The following is a 15,778-nucleotide window of genomic DNA, read 5'->3' as shown; positions in this document are numbered from 1 at the left end:
TAGACGTTACTACTGGTGGATTTTACCTAGGGGCTGTAGTAAAAGCCACTAGCTCTGCTAATAAGCCCCAGTCTCTATGCATGGGAACTAGCTCCTATGAGGAGGAGTGACTAGGAGTGAATGGCTTGCCATTGGAAGCTCCCTCTGCTAATCTCAAACCGGGCTGGCAGTCCCAGGGTGAGGAAACTCCTGCCCTTATGTGGGCCAGTCTACAATACGATTAGAGCTTGCAGCGGGAAGACCACACTGTGCTAAATCACTGGACTTACATTGGTTCTAGGGGCTGCAGAGTGTGCAGTCACTAGAAGCTGTTTTAGAGTAGATGCGCAAATAGTGACTTGCAGGCACATGCATAAAGTATAGGCCAAGTGTAGCATCTGCTGCCCAGACCAACAAAGCACTGACCAGATCTGGGACCCGGATAGCGCCCCTACATTAAATGTTAGAAGTCGCCACTGTTACTAATAGGGGTGTATCTAGGGGTCCGAGCACCACTGGCAAATTAAGGGACTGCCGCCCACCCTTATTTTAAATAGGGATAGTGTAAAACATGGGTTGCTTTCTCGTGAGGAAGTGGCGTGATCACACAACAGTACCCCTTATTCAAATTACACCACACAGTAGTACTCCTTATACACATTATGCCACACAGTAGTGCCCCTTACACATTTTGCCCACACAGTTCTAGTGCCCCTCACACATTATGCCCCACATAGCAGTGACCTGAAGCAAGGCGCAAGGAGAAGACTAGTGTTTGCGGTTTTGCAGCTGGGAGTGCACGTGGGGGAAGGGCGGGGGGGGGGGGGGGAGAATCGGGGGAAGTGGAATGTTGAGAGAATGGGGTATGCGGGACTACCTGGACAAAACTACATGATTCTACCTCCAAGCCGCGAGTGGTACTGCAGGGCGGTGCCACTCCTCGGTCGGCGGCTTTTGTGAGTGCCTTCTAGGCCATGGGGTAGATACGCCCCTGGTTACTAAAACACAGTAATTGTACAGTGATAATACAGAGTTACTATAAAGAACTAGACACTTTCAATGTATTATATAAACCAAAGTATTATTGCTATAGTCAAATTACTTACATGGATATGTAGTATATGTCTGCAAGTTTCTATGACTACGTTAAAAATGTTCGAGCCTTTTGTCACACGACAGATATCAATACAATAATGGCGGACAGAGAGGGGGGGTGCTTTTTTTCCCCTTGGTATCCTCCCAGCACACTGAAAATTACCTATAAACAGTGGTAGCTGCTCAATCATTCCTGGAGATAAATATATATCAGGTGCTAAACTGTCTTTGCAAACACGTGACCAATTTCTCGGAAATTCTATTACCAGATAGGTTCAGGTATGGACACAGGCAATTTTTTTGTGTGCTGGGGGGATACCGGAGTTGGAGATGGGGGGGGGGGGTAGGGGGAGAGACGGGAAGCACATCCCCTCTCTGTCTGCTGTTTGTCTGTGACCCCTCCCCTCTTCTAGCACCTGATATATATTTATCTCCAGAAATGATTGAGCAGCTACCACTTTTTGTCTGCATGTGTGAGAAGGCATTGAATGGGAGCATTTGGAAGGCATGCTGGTCCTTGTAGTGCTAATGGGAGATCCTAGGGGTGGCTCCCAGGTAAGTTAGCCCTGTCTGGATGCATTTTTATATGAGCCTTTATCATGAGGCCTTACTGTAGACAAATCACATGACCCTATGTGGGCACTGCTATTATGTATTGTTAGGACTGCTGATATCGAAGAAACCTTGACGTGGCTCAGACCAATTTCTCTGAAATTCTATTACCAGATAGGTTCAGGTATGGTTACAGGTAATTTTTTTAGTGAGCTGGGGGGGATACCAGGGGGGGAAAAGCACCTCCCCTCTCTGTCTGCTGTTTGTCTGTGACCCCTCCCCTTTCTAGCACCTGATATTTAATTATCTCCAGGAATGATTGAGCAGCTACCACTGTTTGTCATCAATACGATAATCCACGGTGTGAAAGAATGATGTTACTGTAACAAATACAAACAGTGGCGCAAGGGAAATGCAGCCTGGGAAAACACTGACTTCAAAACAGGATTTCACCTTTATCCAAACACATATACAAAAAAAGGGGGGTGAGTCAGTGGTCTCTTTTGGCGCATGGGAGACGGGAACAAGGGAGACCTATGGAACCGATATAGATAATTTCCCTCAGTATATTGGAACTAAACTTGAAGGGAATGGTTTGCGTACCCCCACTCACACTGTACGGGGGTGAGATGTATCCATAAAGGTATCTTTCTCAATCGTCAAACAGGGTTTACATGTATCTAGGCCTTCTCTCGGGCAGGCAGTCAGAAATGTAGGGAAAAAAGACGAAGTGTCGTACCCCAACTCACGTGATAAGGAACTTGATGACTCCTATCAAGGTATCTTTTAAGTGTTCTATGTAGGTTTATGATGTACCTTCTCAGCACAACGACGGTCTCATGGGATTTGTAAAGATAAAACAAACACACAATGTGTAGTATTTCAAGATAACCCCACTATCATGTGAAATAACATGGAATATGGGTAACCTACACCGTGATCGTGTGGTGTGTAGATATTAAGTTTACTGGGTGCAACGTGAATCAGCCTTTCCCAATGGTGGAAGAATGAAGCCAAAACGTACCCCTCACTCACACAAGAAAAAATGGGGTGACTCCCATCAAGGTATCTTTACACCACCAAACACCTCTAATTGGCGTACCCCAACTCACGAGTGACGATGTGGACCAATTCTCATCTGGGTTTCTTTTTTGTCTTGATATCTTTCTTAATCGTTAGACAATTAGACTCAGGAAACTCTTCTTATTGTATATAATCCATAAAGCAGTTTATTGTTTCCAAACAGAATTCCATCAAACTGATGGAATATGTGCAAAGTCCACAAAACCAAAAAAACAATTTAAAAAACTTCCCGCAAGTCATTCATTGATTGATACCAGGATGGGTTTTCCAACCAAGTTGAACAAAATAAATTCAAAAAATAAATAAAAAAGAAAAAAATTCCTTAAAAAATCACAATGTATCCAAAATGTACTCCAGTGTAGTCTATTAAAAGAAATTGATGGCTACTCACACAGTGGTATGTCGACGCGTTTCGGTCCTGGGACCTTCCTCAAGACATGACCAACTGTGTGAGAAGCCAGGTATTTATGATACGAGTAGCCAATTGTGCACTAACAGGAAATTGATGTAAAGGAAGTGACATCATCCTGTAGTTCAGCATTTCAAATAGAAAAAGATACCTTTATGGATACATCTCACCCCCGTACAGTGTGAGTGGGGGTACGCAAACCATTCCCTTCAAGTTTAGTTCCAATATACTGAGGGAAATTATCTATATCGGTTCCATAGGTCTCCCTTGTTCCCGTCTCCCATGCGCCAAAAGAGACCACTGACTCACCCCCCTTTTTTTGAATACGATAATCCAGTTTGTTCCAAACACAGAAAGAATGACGTACGAGTTAGTTGTCGTTACATAAACTTTGCAGTAACTGTAGCTTATACAGAAACATCTGTAAACATTTCCGCAAAACTTTCCATACAGTTTGTTGAGGAATCTGTCATTCTAAAGTCGCACGTGTTGTCGACTTCTTCGGGCTGAACGTGTAGATCCCACAGACACGAGACACTTGTTCCTCTGATACAGGTGGCCTCCCAGAACTTTACCCTATGCATGAAAACCTGTTTGTAAATTTCTTGTTCCAGTCGTAGATGGATTACCTTTTAAGTGGGGGTTTCCCATTATTGTGCTCTAAAATGCCACTGCACACTAGTAACAGAGTTTGGTTTAGCTAATTCTAACCCACAAATAGCCTTCTCTACTGGCAAAGCAGCCATTTTGCTTACATGACACAGAGGTCACTCACGCGATGCTGCAGTCATAAAAAATTTCATTCCAGCTGTGATATTTTTTTTTGTTCCTCTACTTCCTGTAAGTGTAAACGATCTGAAGCAATGCATCACAGCAGCTGTTGCGAGTGCAGGTGAGGACATGCGACGGTGTGTTTGACACAAACTAGATTATCGTATTGATATCTGTCATGTGATAAAAGTCTCACAGATAGAACACTTGTAACTTAGTTATAGAAACTTACAGACATATACTACATATCCATGTAAGTATTTTTGACTATATTAATAATACTTTGCTTTTTTTAAACGCTGAAAGTGTCTATTTTTTTATAGTAACACTGTATATGATAAATGTACTAATCATATTCTAATGAAAAATAATTGTATAATAAAACAAAAAAGTTAAAAATTAGGTAACTAGAACTCAAAAAAGAGGGGCAAAAAAAGAAAGGAAAAAGAAGGTAAATAATGGAAGGTGAAGGATACAGGCAGACATATACTTGCTAAATACACTATTATACTCTGAGAGCATTACTTTCCATGATCAGGTTGAAGTGGATGCTTTCAATAATTCTTAAAATACTGGAGATGTCTCAGTTGCTCCATTAAGAGTCATAATATAATGACATCCATATTGATAAAAGCAACATTGGAATCTCCCTATTTGTAGATGTGCACAGCACTCAGCAATAGATGGTACTACTGCGCAGAGTAAAAGATATGAAAACTGATTTATATTCAGAAGCTAAAACAAGCAGACATTACTGTTACAGCGATTGTGCATGCCAATCTTAAGCCTGTTTCACCTGAAGTACTAAGGAAGTGATAAAGTGGAGAGAGATAAACTACCAACCAATCAACTCCTAACAGCAATTTCGTCAGTCTCCTCTATGTAGCACAGGGATACTCAGGAGCAGTGGTTTCTAAACTTTCTTGAATACCGGACCCCTAGAGTATCAGCATTTTTTTTCATGGCACCCCATTTTTTTATTGATTAATTTTGAAAATAAATATTAAAATAAGTAAATTGTGCCTACCTGTCATTGTTAGGGTCAGTTATGTGGTGGTGTACAGTTGTGCTTCTGATTGTCCACGTTTTATGTTTGCAGCCACTAGCACTGGTTTTGCCTTTCACTTTACCATAAATAATTTGATTTGGTCCTGGATTACCAACCCAAGGCACCCTTGCCAAGAGCCTCGCGGCACCCTGGGGTGCCTAGGCAAAGAGTTTGGGAACCACTGTTCTGGGATATAAAACTGGAGAGGAGTGCCTGGGAACCAAATGTTTAATAATGTTTTCTCAGCAACTCAGGACTCCCTCTCCTCTATACCCCACCCCCAGCCACCTGCTAGCCAGTTTTAATTTGGTGCCAGCATGACCGGGCACTGCTTTTGGGAAGGGGACGGGTGGTCTGCATTAGGTGGTCTTCCTGTTACTTTTATTTGTTTGATTTAGTTTTTTCCTCAGTTCTGCGTCCTACAGGACGCCCACACTGCCGCTCCAACACCCAGCTCGGTGGCGTCAGCACAAGCAACTGGGTTATAGACTTTTTCTGCGGGACTCCAAGAGGGACATAGAACACCGCTCCCGGAACCCGCAGCTGCAAAAATAAGAATTTACTCACCGGTAATTCTATTTCTCATAGTCCGTAGTGGATGCTGGGCACTCCGTAAGGACCATGGGGATTAGCGGCTCCGCAGGAGACTGGGCACAACTATAAAGAAAGCTTTTAGACTACTGGTGTGCACTGGCTCCTCCCACTAAGACCCTCCTCCAGACCTCAGTTAGGATACTGTGCCCGGAAGAGCTGACACAAGTAGGAAGGATTTTGAATCCCGGGTAAGACTCATACCAGCCACACCAATCACACCGTATAACTCGTGATACAATACCCAGTTAACAGCATGATAACAACTGAGCCTCTCAACAGATAGCTCAACAATAATCCTTTAGTTAAGCAATAACTATATACAAGTATTGCAGACAATCCGCACTTGGGATGGGCGCCCAGCATCCACTACGGACTATGAAAAATAGAATTACCGGTGAGTAAATTCTTATTTTCTCTAACGTTCTAAGTGGATTCTGGGGACTCCGTAAGGACCATGGGGATTATACCAAAGCTCCCAAACGGGCGGGAGAGTGCGGATGACTCTGCAGCACCGAATGAGAGAACTCAAGGTCCTCCTCAGCCAGGGTATCAAATTTGTAGAATTTAGCAAACGTGTTTGCCCCTGACCAAGTAGCAGCTCGGCAAAGTTGAAGAGCCGAGACCCCTCGGGCAGCCACCCAAGAAGAGCCCACTTTCCTCGTGGAATGGGCTTTTACTGATTTAGGATGCGGCAGTCCAGCCGCAGAATGTGCAAGCTGAATCGTACTACAAATCCAGCGAGCAATAGTCTGCTTAGAAGCAGGTGCACCCAACTTGTTGGGCGCATACAGGATAAAAAGCGAGTCAGTCTTCCTGACTCCAGCTGTCCTGGAAACATAAATTTTTAGGGCCCTGACTACATCCAACAACTTGGAAGCCTCCAAGTCATTCGTAGCCGCAGGCACCACGATAGGTTGGTTCAGATGAAAAGCTGATACCACTTTGGGGAGAAACTGGGGACGAGTCCTCAATTCTGCCCTATCCATATGGAAAATCAGATAAGGGCTTTTACATGACAAAGCCGCCAAGTCTGAAACACGCCTGGCCGAAGCCAAGGCCAACAACGTGACCACTTTCCACGTGAGATATTTCAAATCCACGGTTTTCAGTGGCTCAAACCAATGTGACTTTAGGAAATCCAACACCACGTTGAGATCCCAAGGTGCCACTGGAGGCACAAAAGGGGGCTGAATATGCAGCACTCCCTTAACAAAAGTCTGAACTTCAGGTAGTGAAGCCAATTCTCTCTGGAAGAAAATCGATAGAGCCAAAATCTGGACCTTAATGGAACCCAATTTAAGGCCCATAGTCACCCCTGACTGTAGGAAGTGCAGGAACCGGCCCAGCTGAAATTCTTCCGTTGGGGCCTTCCTGGCCTCACACCACGCAACATATTTTCGCCATATGCGGTGATAATGGTTCGCGGTAACTTCTTTCCTAGCTTTTATCAGCGTAGGAATGACTTCCTCCGGAATGCCCTTTTCCTTCAGGATCCGGTGTTCAACCGCCATGCCGTCAAACGCAGCCGCGGTAAGTCTTGGAACAGACAGGGCCCCTGCTGCAGCAGGTCCTGTCTGAGCGGTAGAGGCCATGGGTCCTCTGACATCATTTCTTGAAGTTCCGGATACCACGCTCTTCTTGGCCAATCCGGAACAATGAGTATAGTTCTTACTCCTCTTCTCCTTATTATCCTCAGTACCTTTGGTATGAGAGGAAGAGGAGGGAACACATAAACCGATCGGTACACCCACGGTGTTACCAGAGCGTCCACAGCTATCGCCTGCGGGTCTCTTGACCTGGCGCAATATTTTTCTAGCTTTTTGTTTAGGCGGGACGCCATCATGTCCACCTGTGGTTTTTCCCACTGGTTTACAATCATTTGAAAGACTTCTGGATGAAGTCCCCACTCTCCCGGGTGGAGGTCGTGCCTGCTGAGGAAGTCTGCTTCCCAGTTGTCCACTCCCGGAATGAACACTGCTGACAGTGCTAACACGTGATTTTCCGCCTATCGGAGAATCCTTGTGGCTTCTGCCATCGCCGTCCTGCTTCTCGTGCCGCCCTGTCGATTTACATGGGCGACCGCCGTGATGTTGTCTGACTGGATCAGTACCGGCTGGTTTTGAAGCAAGGGTTCTGCCTGACTTAGGGCATTGTAAATGGCCCTTAGTTCCAGAATATTTATGTGCAGGGAAGTCTCCTGACTTGACCATAGTCCTTGGAAGTTTCTTCCCTGTGTGACTGCTCCCCAGCCTCGAAGGCTGGCATCCGTGGTCACCAGGACCCAGTCCTGTATGCCGAATCTGCGGCCCTCTTGAAGATGAGCACTCTGCAGCCACCACAGCAGAGACACCCTTGTCCTTGGAGACAGGGTTATCAGACGATGCATCTGAAGATGCGATCCGAACCACTTGTCCAACAGGTCCCACTGAAAGGTTCTTGCATGAAACCTGCCGAATGGAATCGCTTCGTAGGAAGCTACCATTTTTCCCAGGATCCGCGTGCAGTGATGCACCGACACCTGTTTTGGTTTTAGGAGGCCTCTGACTAGAGATGACAGCTCCTTGGCCTTCTCCTCCGGGAGAAACACTTTTCTCTGTTCTGTGTCCAGAACCATCCCTAGGAACAGCAGGCGTGTCGTAGGGACCAGCTGTGACTTTGGAATGTTTAGAATCCAGCCGTGCTGTTGTAGCACTTCTGTCGTTTGGAATCTGCATCACCTGTCCACTGCCGAGTCCATAACCCTCTCCTGGCAGAAATGGACATTGCACTAATTTTGGATGCCAGCCGGCAAATATCCCTCTGTGCATCCCTCATGTATAAAAGTGCGTCTTTTATATGCTCTATGTTCAGCAAAATAGTGTCCCTGTCTAGGGTATCTATATTTTCTGACAGGGAATCTGACCACGCAGCAGCAGCGCTGCACATCCAGGCTGAAGCTATAGCCGGTCTCAGTATCACACCTGTGTGTGTATATATAGATTTCAGGATAGCCTCCTGCTTTCTATCAGCAGATTCCTTCAGGGCGGCCGTATCCGGAGACGGTAGTGCCACCTTCTTTGACAAGCGTGTGAGCACTTTATCCACCCTAGGGGATGTTTCCCAGCGTGACCTATCCTCTGGCGGGAAAGGGTACGCCGTTAGTAACCTCTTAGAAATTACCATCTTTTTATCAGGGGAAGCCCACGCTTCTTCACACACTTCATTTAACTCTTCAGATGGAGGAAAAGCTACTGGTAGTTTTTTCTCTCCAAACATTATACCCTTTTTTGTGGTACCGGGGGTAACATCAGAAATGTGCAACACATTTTTCATTGCCTCAATCATGTAACGTGTGGCCCTACTGGAAGTTACATTAGTCTCTTCGTCGTCGACACTGGAGTCAGTATCCGTGTCGACATCTGTGTCAACCATCTGAGGTAGCGGGCGTTTTAGAGCCCCTGATGGTTTTTGAGACGCCTGGGCAGGCACAGGCTAAGAAGCCGGCTGTCCCACATTAGGTATGTCGTCAAACCTTTTATGTAAGGAGTCGACACTATCACGTAATTCCTTCCACAGCACCATCCACTCAGGTGTCGACCCCGCAGGGGGTGACATCACATTTACAGGCATCTGCTCCGCCTCCACATAAGCCTCCTCATCAAACATGTCGACACAGCCGTACCGACACACCGCAAACACACAGGGAATGCTCTGACAGAGGACAGGACCCCACAAAGCCCTTTGGGGAGACAGAGAGAGAGTATGCCAGCACACACCAGAGCGCTATATAACACTGGGATCCCACTATCAATGAGTGTTTTCCCTATAGCTGCTTTTTTTTATATATATATTACATATATATATATATCTATACTGCGCCTAAATTTAGTGCCCCCCCTCTCTTTTTTACCCTTCTGTAGTATTCTCAGACTGCAGGGGAGAGCCAGGGAGCTTCCTTCCAGCGGAACTGTGAGGGAAAAATGGCGCCAGTGTGCTGAGGGAGAAGCCCCGCCCCCTTTTCGGCTGACTTTCTCCCGCTTTTTCTGTGATACTGGCAGGGGTAATTTTACATCTATATAGCCTCTGGGACTATATATGCTGTATATTTTGCCAGCCAAGGTGTTATTTATTGCCCTCAGGGCGCCCCCCCCCCAGCGCCCTGCACTCATCAATGACCGAAGTATGAGGTGTACATGAGGAGCAATGGCGCACAGCTGCAGTGCTGTGCGCTACCTTGGTGAAGACTGAAGTCTTCTGCCGCCGATTTTCCGGACCTTCTTCGTGCTTCTGGCTCTGTAAGGGGGACGGCGGCGCGGCTCCGGGAACGAACACCAAGGTCGGGTCCTGCGGTCGATCCCTCTGGAGCTAATGGTGTCCAGTAGCCTAAGAAGCCCAAACTACCACCTGTTAGGTAGGTTCGCTTCTTCTCCCCTTAGTCCCTCGCTGCAGTGAGTCTGTTGCCAGCAGATCTCACTGAAAATAAAAAACCTAAATATACTTTCTTTCTAGGTGCTCAGGAGAGCCCCTAGTGTGCATCCAGCTCGGCCGGGCACAAGAATCTAACTGAGGTCTGGAGGAGGGTCTTAGTGGGAGGAGCCAGTGCACACCAGTAGTCTAAAAGCTTTCTTTATAGTTGTGCCCAGTCTCCTGCGGAGCCGCTAATCCCCATGGTCCTTACGGAGTCCCCAGCATCCACTTAGGACGTTAGAGAAAGGACGTGTAAGGGAACAGGTAAGAGTGGCTTGCTACCGCTGGTATTGGAGAACATCGATGGTACTTTTGAGTGTCAGCCTGGGGGTCCCATCTCCACACATTAGACCATCAGGGCCCTGAAGGAACAGGATACCTGCTTACAGCAGTGCAGCCATTTGGAGGGAGGCAGTCTCTTCTTGTTAGCTCTTCCCGCACCCCCACGCTCCTTCACAGCAGACAGCCAGGCTCAGGTACTCTCCTCTCTAGGGCTGGACTGTTGAGCATTATTTGCCCACTATTTGTGAATGTGAATGTACAGTGCTTTTTCTTTTGTGTGTGTGTGTGTGTGTGTGTGTGTGTGTGTGTGTGTGTGTGTGTGTGTGTGTGTGTGTGTGTGTCCTGCTGCTGTGTACCGATCACACCAGGGACACCCCTGGGTCAGTTTGCGCTGCTATATATATCTTTCAAAGTGTTCAGGTGTTGCGCACCAGGAGCTGTTGTGAATCAGAGTTATAATACCACACTGAGTGCAGCTTCAGATCCCCTCCAAGCCACTGGAGTAAAGGTAAAGACTGTCGAAAAATGGAGAGCGCACTCTTGATTATATAAGAAATAACAACTTTTACTTTGTAGCATTTGATTACATACATCAAAGGTTAAAATTCATCAGCAAGGTGTTTCCACCGCAACTTAGCCGGTATATCTCCCGAACCACAGCTTGTCTGGTCTCCGGCTCTGAATCCGGGGGATGACGTCACAGCGTCTACGTCACTTAGCCACGCCCAACGCGTTTCGTACGTCAGGTACTTCGTCAGGGGGTGTGGTTAGTTAACAACTTGATCCCTTCATATACCCATTCTGGGTGTTGTACTCAATTAATTAATTAAAACATAGTTTCACTTAAAAATACAAATAAACATTTCATATAACTTATACACCGTTGGCATTTCACAATTACATCACCAAGAATAAGCTCAAATTATCCATATTTTCATTAGCGATTGTCAAGAACTAATAATAACCTTAAACGATTTCAAATTAATGAATCTCTTAATTAACGTTACAGCTGGAGTCCATCTCATACATAAATTATCTACAGATCAGTTTGTATGATCCATTCACACAATAGTATAGATCCTACCCTGTATATAGTACTTTTATACACTACTTTTCTCTAAAAAAATCCAGATGGAAGCTAATTGGAATAGTTCTGATCTTTAGAACTGATGTGCTTATTCTCTCAGCTATCCGCCGTGCACATGCTTTCCGAAAACACCAGTCGGGACGTAGCCACTGCCACTGGTACGCTCTAAAATACATGTACACGGAGTCAGCCTTCCAAGAACGGCACAATATCACAACCTTCATTCAAACCATCTGGAGCCAGTGTGTTTAGTGTATAGATCCATTAGTTATTAGTTCTTGACAATCGCTAATGAAAATATGGATAATTTGAGCTTATTCTTGGTGATGTAATTGTGAAATGCCAACGGTGTATAAGTTATATGAAATGTTTATTTGTATTTTTAAGTGAAACTATGTTTTAATTAATTAATTGAGTACAACACCCAGAATGGGTATATGAAGGGATCAAGTTGTTAACTAACCACACCCCCTGACGAAGTACCTGACGTACGAAACGCGTTGGGCGTGGCTAAGTGACGTAGACGCTGTGACGTCATCCCCCGGATTCAGAGCCGGAGACCAGACAAGCTGTGGTTCGGGAGATATACCGGCTAAGTTGCGGTGGAAACACCTTGCTGATGAATTTTAACCTTTGATGTATGTAATCAAATGCTACAAAGTAAAAGTTGTTATTTCTTATATAATCAAGAGTGCGCTCTCCATTTTTCGACAATATATATATATATATATATATATATATATAAGTTTGCACTACTATATGATATATATCTGTATCTCTATATATCTAATGCGATCATTTGCCACTCTTTGCACTCCCCTCTGGTACATACCACTGCATCAGTTTGTGTGTGTGTGATTATCCTCGGATTACATTAAAATGTCTTCCAAGAACAGGTGGGTGCTCCAGTACTGCAAAGTTGTAAATCCTGTGTTAACATGATTTCGATTTCTGCCAAGGACCCAGACAACGAAGGCCTTTGTGTCCATGCATCACGACTACTTTGAGGAAAGCTCCTTCTGCCACAACATAAAGTCAGGAACCGGCTTGGTCTACAGCATTGAAGCATGTAATGTCTCGTTAGTTAAATTGGCTTGCGGAACCCGGGTCAACTCCCCCTGCTATCCTTGCTTTGTCTGCACTCCCTGTTACCCAAGTTTTGACTGCTCAGACAGCGCAGCTGTCTGCCATAGAGCCCCTGTGCATGCAGTTGTTTACTCAGTCTATGCAGGGGATGGCGCAGGTGTGAGCATGTTTTCAGCAGATGCTAGACAACGATAGGACATCCAAGCGCAGGCCTTCTAGAAGGAAGAGCTCTCTGTCCCTCTCTGGTAGGATTTCGAGCAGACTCCTAAGTCCAAGGCCACGGTATTCAAGCTTCAGAAACGGGTGACAACAGAGTTCCCCTCTTCTGGCCAGCTGAAGGACCTCCATGTGGCAGCGTGGGTTCCCCCTACTAGGCACTTCCAGTTGTCCAAGTGCCTTGTGTCTTTTTATCCACTAAGTGGGAGACCACTCCCACAGTTGATGCCCATGTCGCCAACTTTTTTAGATCAACCTGCCTACTCCAAATACCGCTTCCATTAGGGATCCCACGGATGGAGAGCTAGAGAACTTTCTTAAGGATGTTAATACTAATGCGGGTGCTATTGCATGCCCACACTTGAGTCGGCCTGGTTGAAAAAGGCCACTGGCCATTGGGCAGACACTCTAAAAGGACAGGCTCTCCTCTGGTACTAATTACTGGCTCATAAAGGAGGCAGGTTCTTCCCTGAATGAGGCGGCCATTGATGAAGGAGTCTTGACTTTTAAAGTGGTGGCGTCCACTGTGGTAGCCAGGAGAGCTCTCTGGCTGCATTCCTGTGGTGGGGACATTAATTCCAAGACAATTTAGTCAGACTGTCTAGTCATATAGAATAGACAGAATTGAGCGCACTTAACTATACAACTCCATCAATTGTCACCTTAATGAAATATAATAGCAGCTCCTATTCGATTATCTGAAAATCAGTAATGTAAACAAAAAGGAATAAATTGTTACTTTTTTACTAAGTAACAACAAGGAGCGCTGATACATTAAAAGTTAGAATAACATGTAATCACATTTAAAAACACAATACACATTGTCAGATTCTTTCAAAATACCAATAATAAGTCACATGCCGTTGTCGTAAACAAGGGTCGGTACCCTTGATAATTGTATGACTGATTTATATCCAAAAGAAGAATAATATTTAATATAAGTCTATCATATGCAGTCCCAGACAAGGTTCACACAATTGGTAATTTCCAAGCTGTTGTTTAATTCTGATCAGGTACGCTATGCTTCTACCCCTATGTTAAGATCAACATTCTCACCCACAAAAGGATTGAATTGAGAGCCGGCACTTAGTGCCATCCACAGCGCAAGAGGAGCTCAGTCCGCGGCAGCGTTTACAAGCTGCCAATGAGTGTTGTTTTACGGCTCCCGTGGTGATTTACCACCATGTAACCAGGGATTCTAGTAGCAGTTGTAGAGTGGCCCAGTCCGGTCCTGGTAGGGTGCTCTGAAGGGGGAGGGCGTACCCAAAGTTAGCAGGTATCCAGGATGTGCAGTAATATTAGATATCTTATTGAATATTAGGTAGACATTTGTACAAACAAGGAGTCATACAGGAAAGGTTGAAGGGGAGCTGCAGGTTACGATGGAGTGCAGAGTAGTCCGGACTTACCCTGCACAAGCTCCCAGATCTTAAAAGTCCTTACACTGCAAATTTTCCTGTGGTGTCCCTGGAGGTGCTGGCGCCAATGCGTTTCGGAACTTTGATGTTCATTTTCCAAGGCATATTATATACAGGTTTCTACACCAACCACTTCCTGGTCCAGAATCCAGCTGGCTTGTTTTGGCCCATTTTCAATCTGAAGGCACTAAACAAATATCTGCGGGTCCCCGGGTTCCGCATGGAGTCTCTTTGCTCCTTCATTTTGGCCTTGGAACCGGGGGACTTTATGGCATCCTTGGACATCCAGCATGCCTCTTTGCACATTCCCATCTGAGTCAGCCACCAGTGTTTCTCAGATTTGCAGTGCAGTCTGATCACTGCCAATTTCAGGCATTACCTGTCCATGGCCCCTTTGGTGTTCAATAAGGTCATGGCAGTCATGGCTACGCACCTTTGTTGCAAATCCTGCCTTATCTGGATGACCTTCTTCTTCTGCCCCAGTCTCTGGATGTCGTGATGGACCACATTTGTCTGACGGTGGATCTGCTGCAGTCACACGGGTGGAAGATCAACTGAAGCAAATATATGTTGACATCTTCTCCGAAGATTTTGCAATTGGAGCTTTGCTGGATTTCAGGATTCAATGGGCCTTACTTCTGGCAGACAATATTCAGGACAGAGTTCACATGTTCCTCTGTCATCATCGGGTGTCTATCTACTCTTGCATGCGGATCCTGGGTTCCTTGGTCTCCACGTTTGACATTGTGGATTTTGCCCAGTTTCACTCCTGTCCTCTTCAACTCAAAGTTCTTGCCAGGTGGAACAAGTCCTATCTGCACCTCAAGGCATAGACGATCATTTTGTCACGAGGTTTGTCACTCCATCTTGTGGTGGGTACTTCGGTCCCTCCTGGATAAAGGCTGCCCCTTTTGGATCTGGGACTTGGTCCCGCTCACCACTGACTCAAATCTTCAGGGGCAGTATCTAGTCAGCACAAATTCCAGGGATGGTAAACGGCTCAGGAGAGCCAGCTACCCATCAATGTCCTGGAATTCACAGTGGTGTACAGGGATCTTGGCTTAGCTCAGTCTCTCCTCCACGGACATCTGGTCAAGGTGCAGTCGGACAACACAACAGCTGTTGCCTATATAAACTACCAGCCACAGAGATACTGTTCCCTCACCAGGGATCCCAGAACTCTCCTGGTCAATGCTGTGGCAGGGCCATGGACGTTTCCACTCATCTAAATTTTCTCTCCAATCTTTATAATCCAGTGGTTTCTCCATAAATTCAAAATGTAGGGCAGCACAGTGATCCTGGTGGCTCTGGATTGCCCGCAGCGAGTGTGATATACCGATCTTCTGGGTCTCTCCATCGATGCTCCTCTGCATCTACCTCTGTGGCTGGATCTTCTTTCTCAGGGCCCGTGCCTACATCCAGAGCTGGCCTTTCTCGCTTTGATGAGGTGGTTCTTGAGACATCCATCCTGAGCGCAAAGGGGTTTTCCCGAAGGGTCATCGGTACTATGCTTAATGCCCGAAAGCCTTCTTCAGCTACAATTTATACCCGCATTTGCCAACCTACTTTGCATGGTTTCAGCCCCACGCGAGACCTTTCCTTTCAACTGGCAGGTCTGGATTTGGGCCTCTAGCACTCTTCTTTAAAAGTACAGGTCTCTGCCTTCTATCAGCAACAGATTACACTCTCACTGGATGTAAGGGCATTTCTTC

The 15,778-nt window shown here is 45.8% G+C and overlaps 1 protein-coding gene across 2 annotated transcripts in view; it reads right to left on the bottom strand.

Moving 5' to 3' along the window:
* The window catches only part of NPHP3 (nephrocystin 3), a 303,001-nt gene that overhangs the window by 182,668 nt on the left and 104,555 nt on the right, over nucleotides 1–15,778 (bottom strand). The window lies entirely within an intron of this gene.

The sequence above is a fragment of the Pseudophryne corroboree genome, chromosome 5, assembly GCF_028390025.1.
Source record: "Pseudophryne corroboree isolate aPseCor3 chromosome 5, aPseCor3.hap2, whole genome shotgun sequence".
Classification (NCBI taxonomy): domain Eukaryota; kingdom Metazoa; phylum Chordata; class Amphibia; order Anura; family Myobatrachidae; genus Pseudophryne; species Pseudophryne corroboree.
Note: the sequence above shows the minus strand (reverse complement) of the source record. Positions and strands in the feature narration are given on the sequence as shown.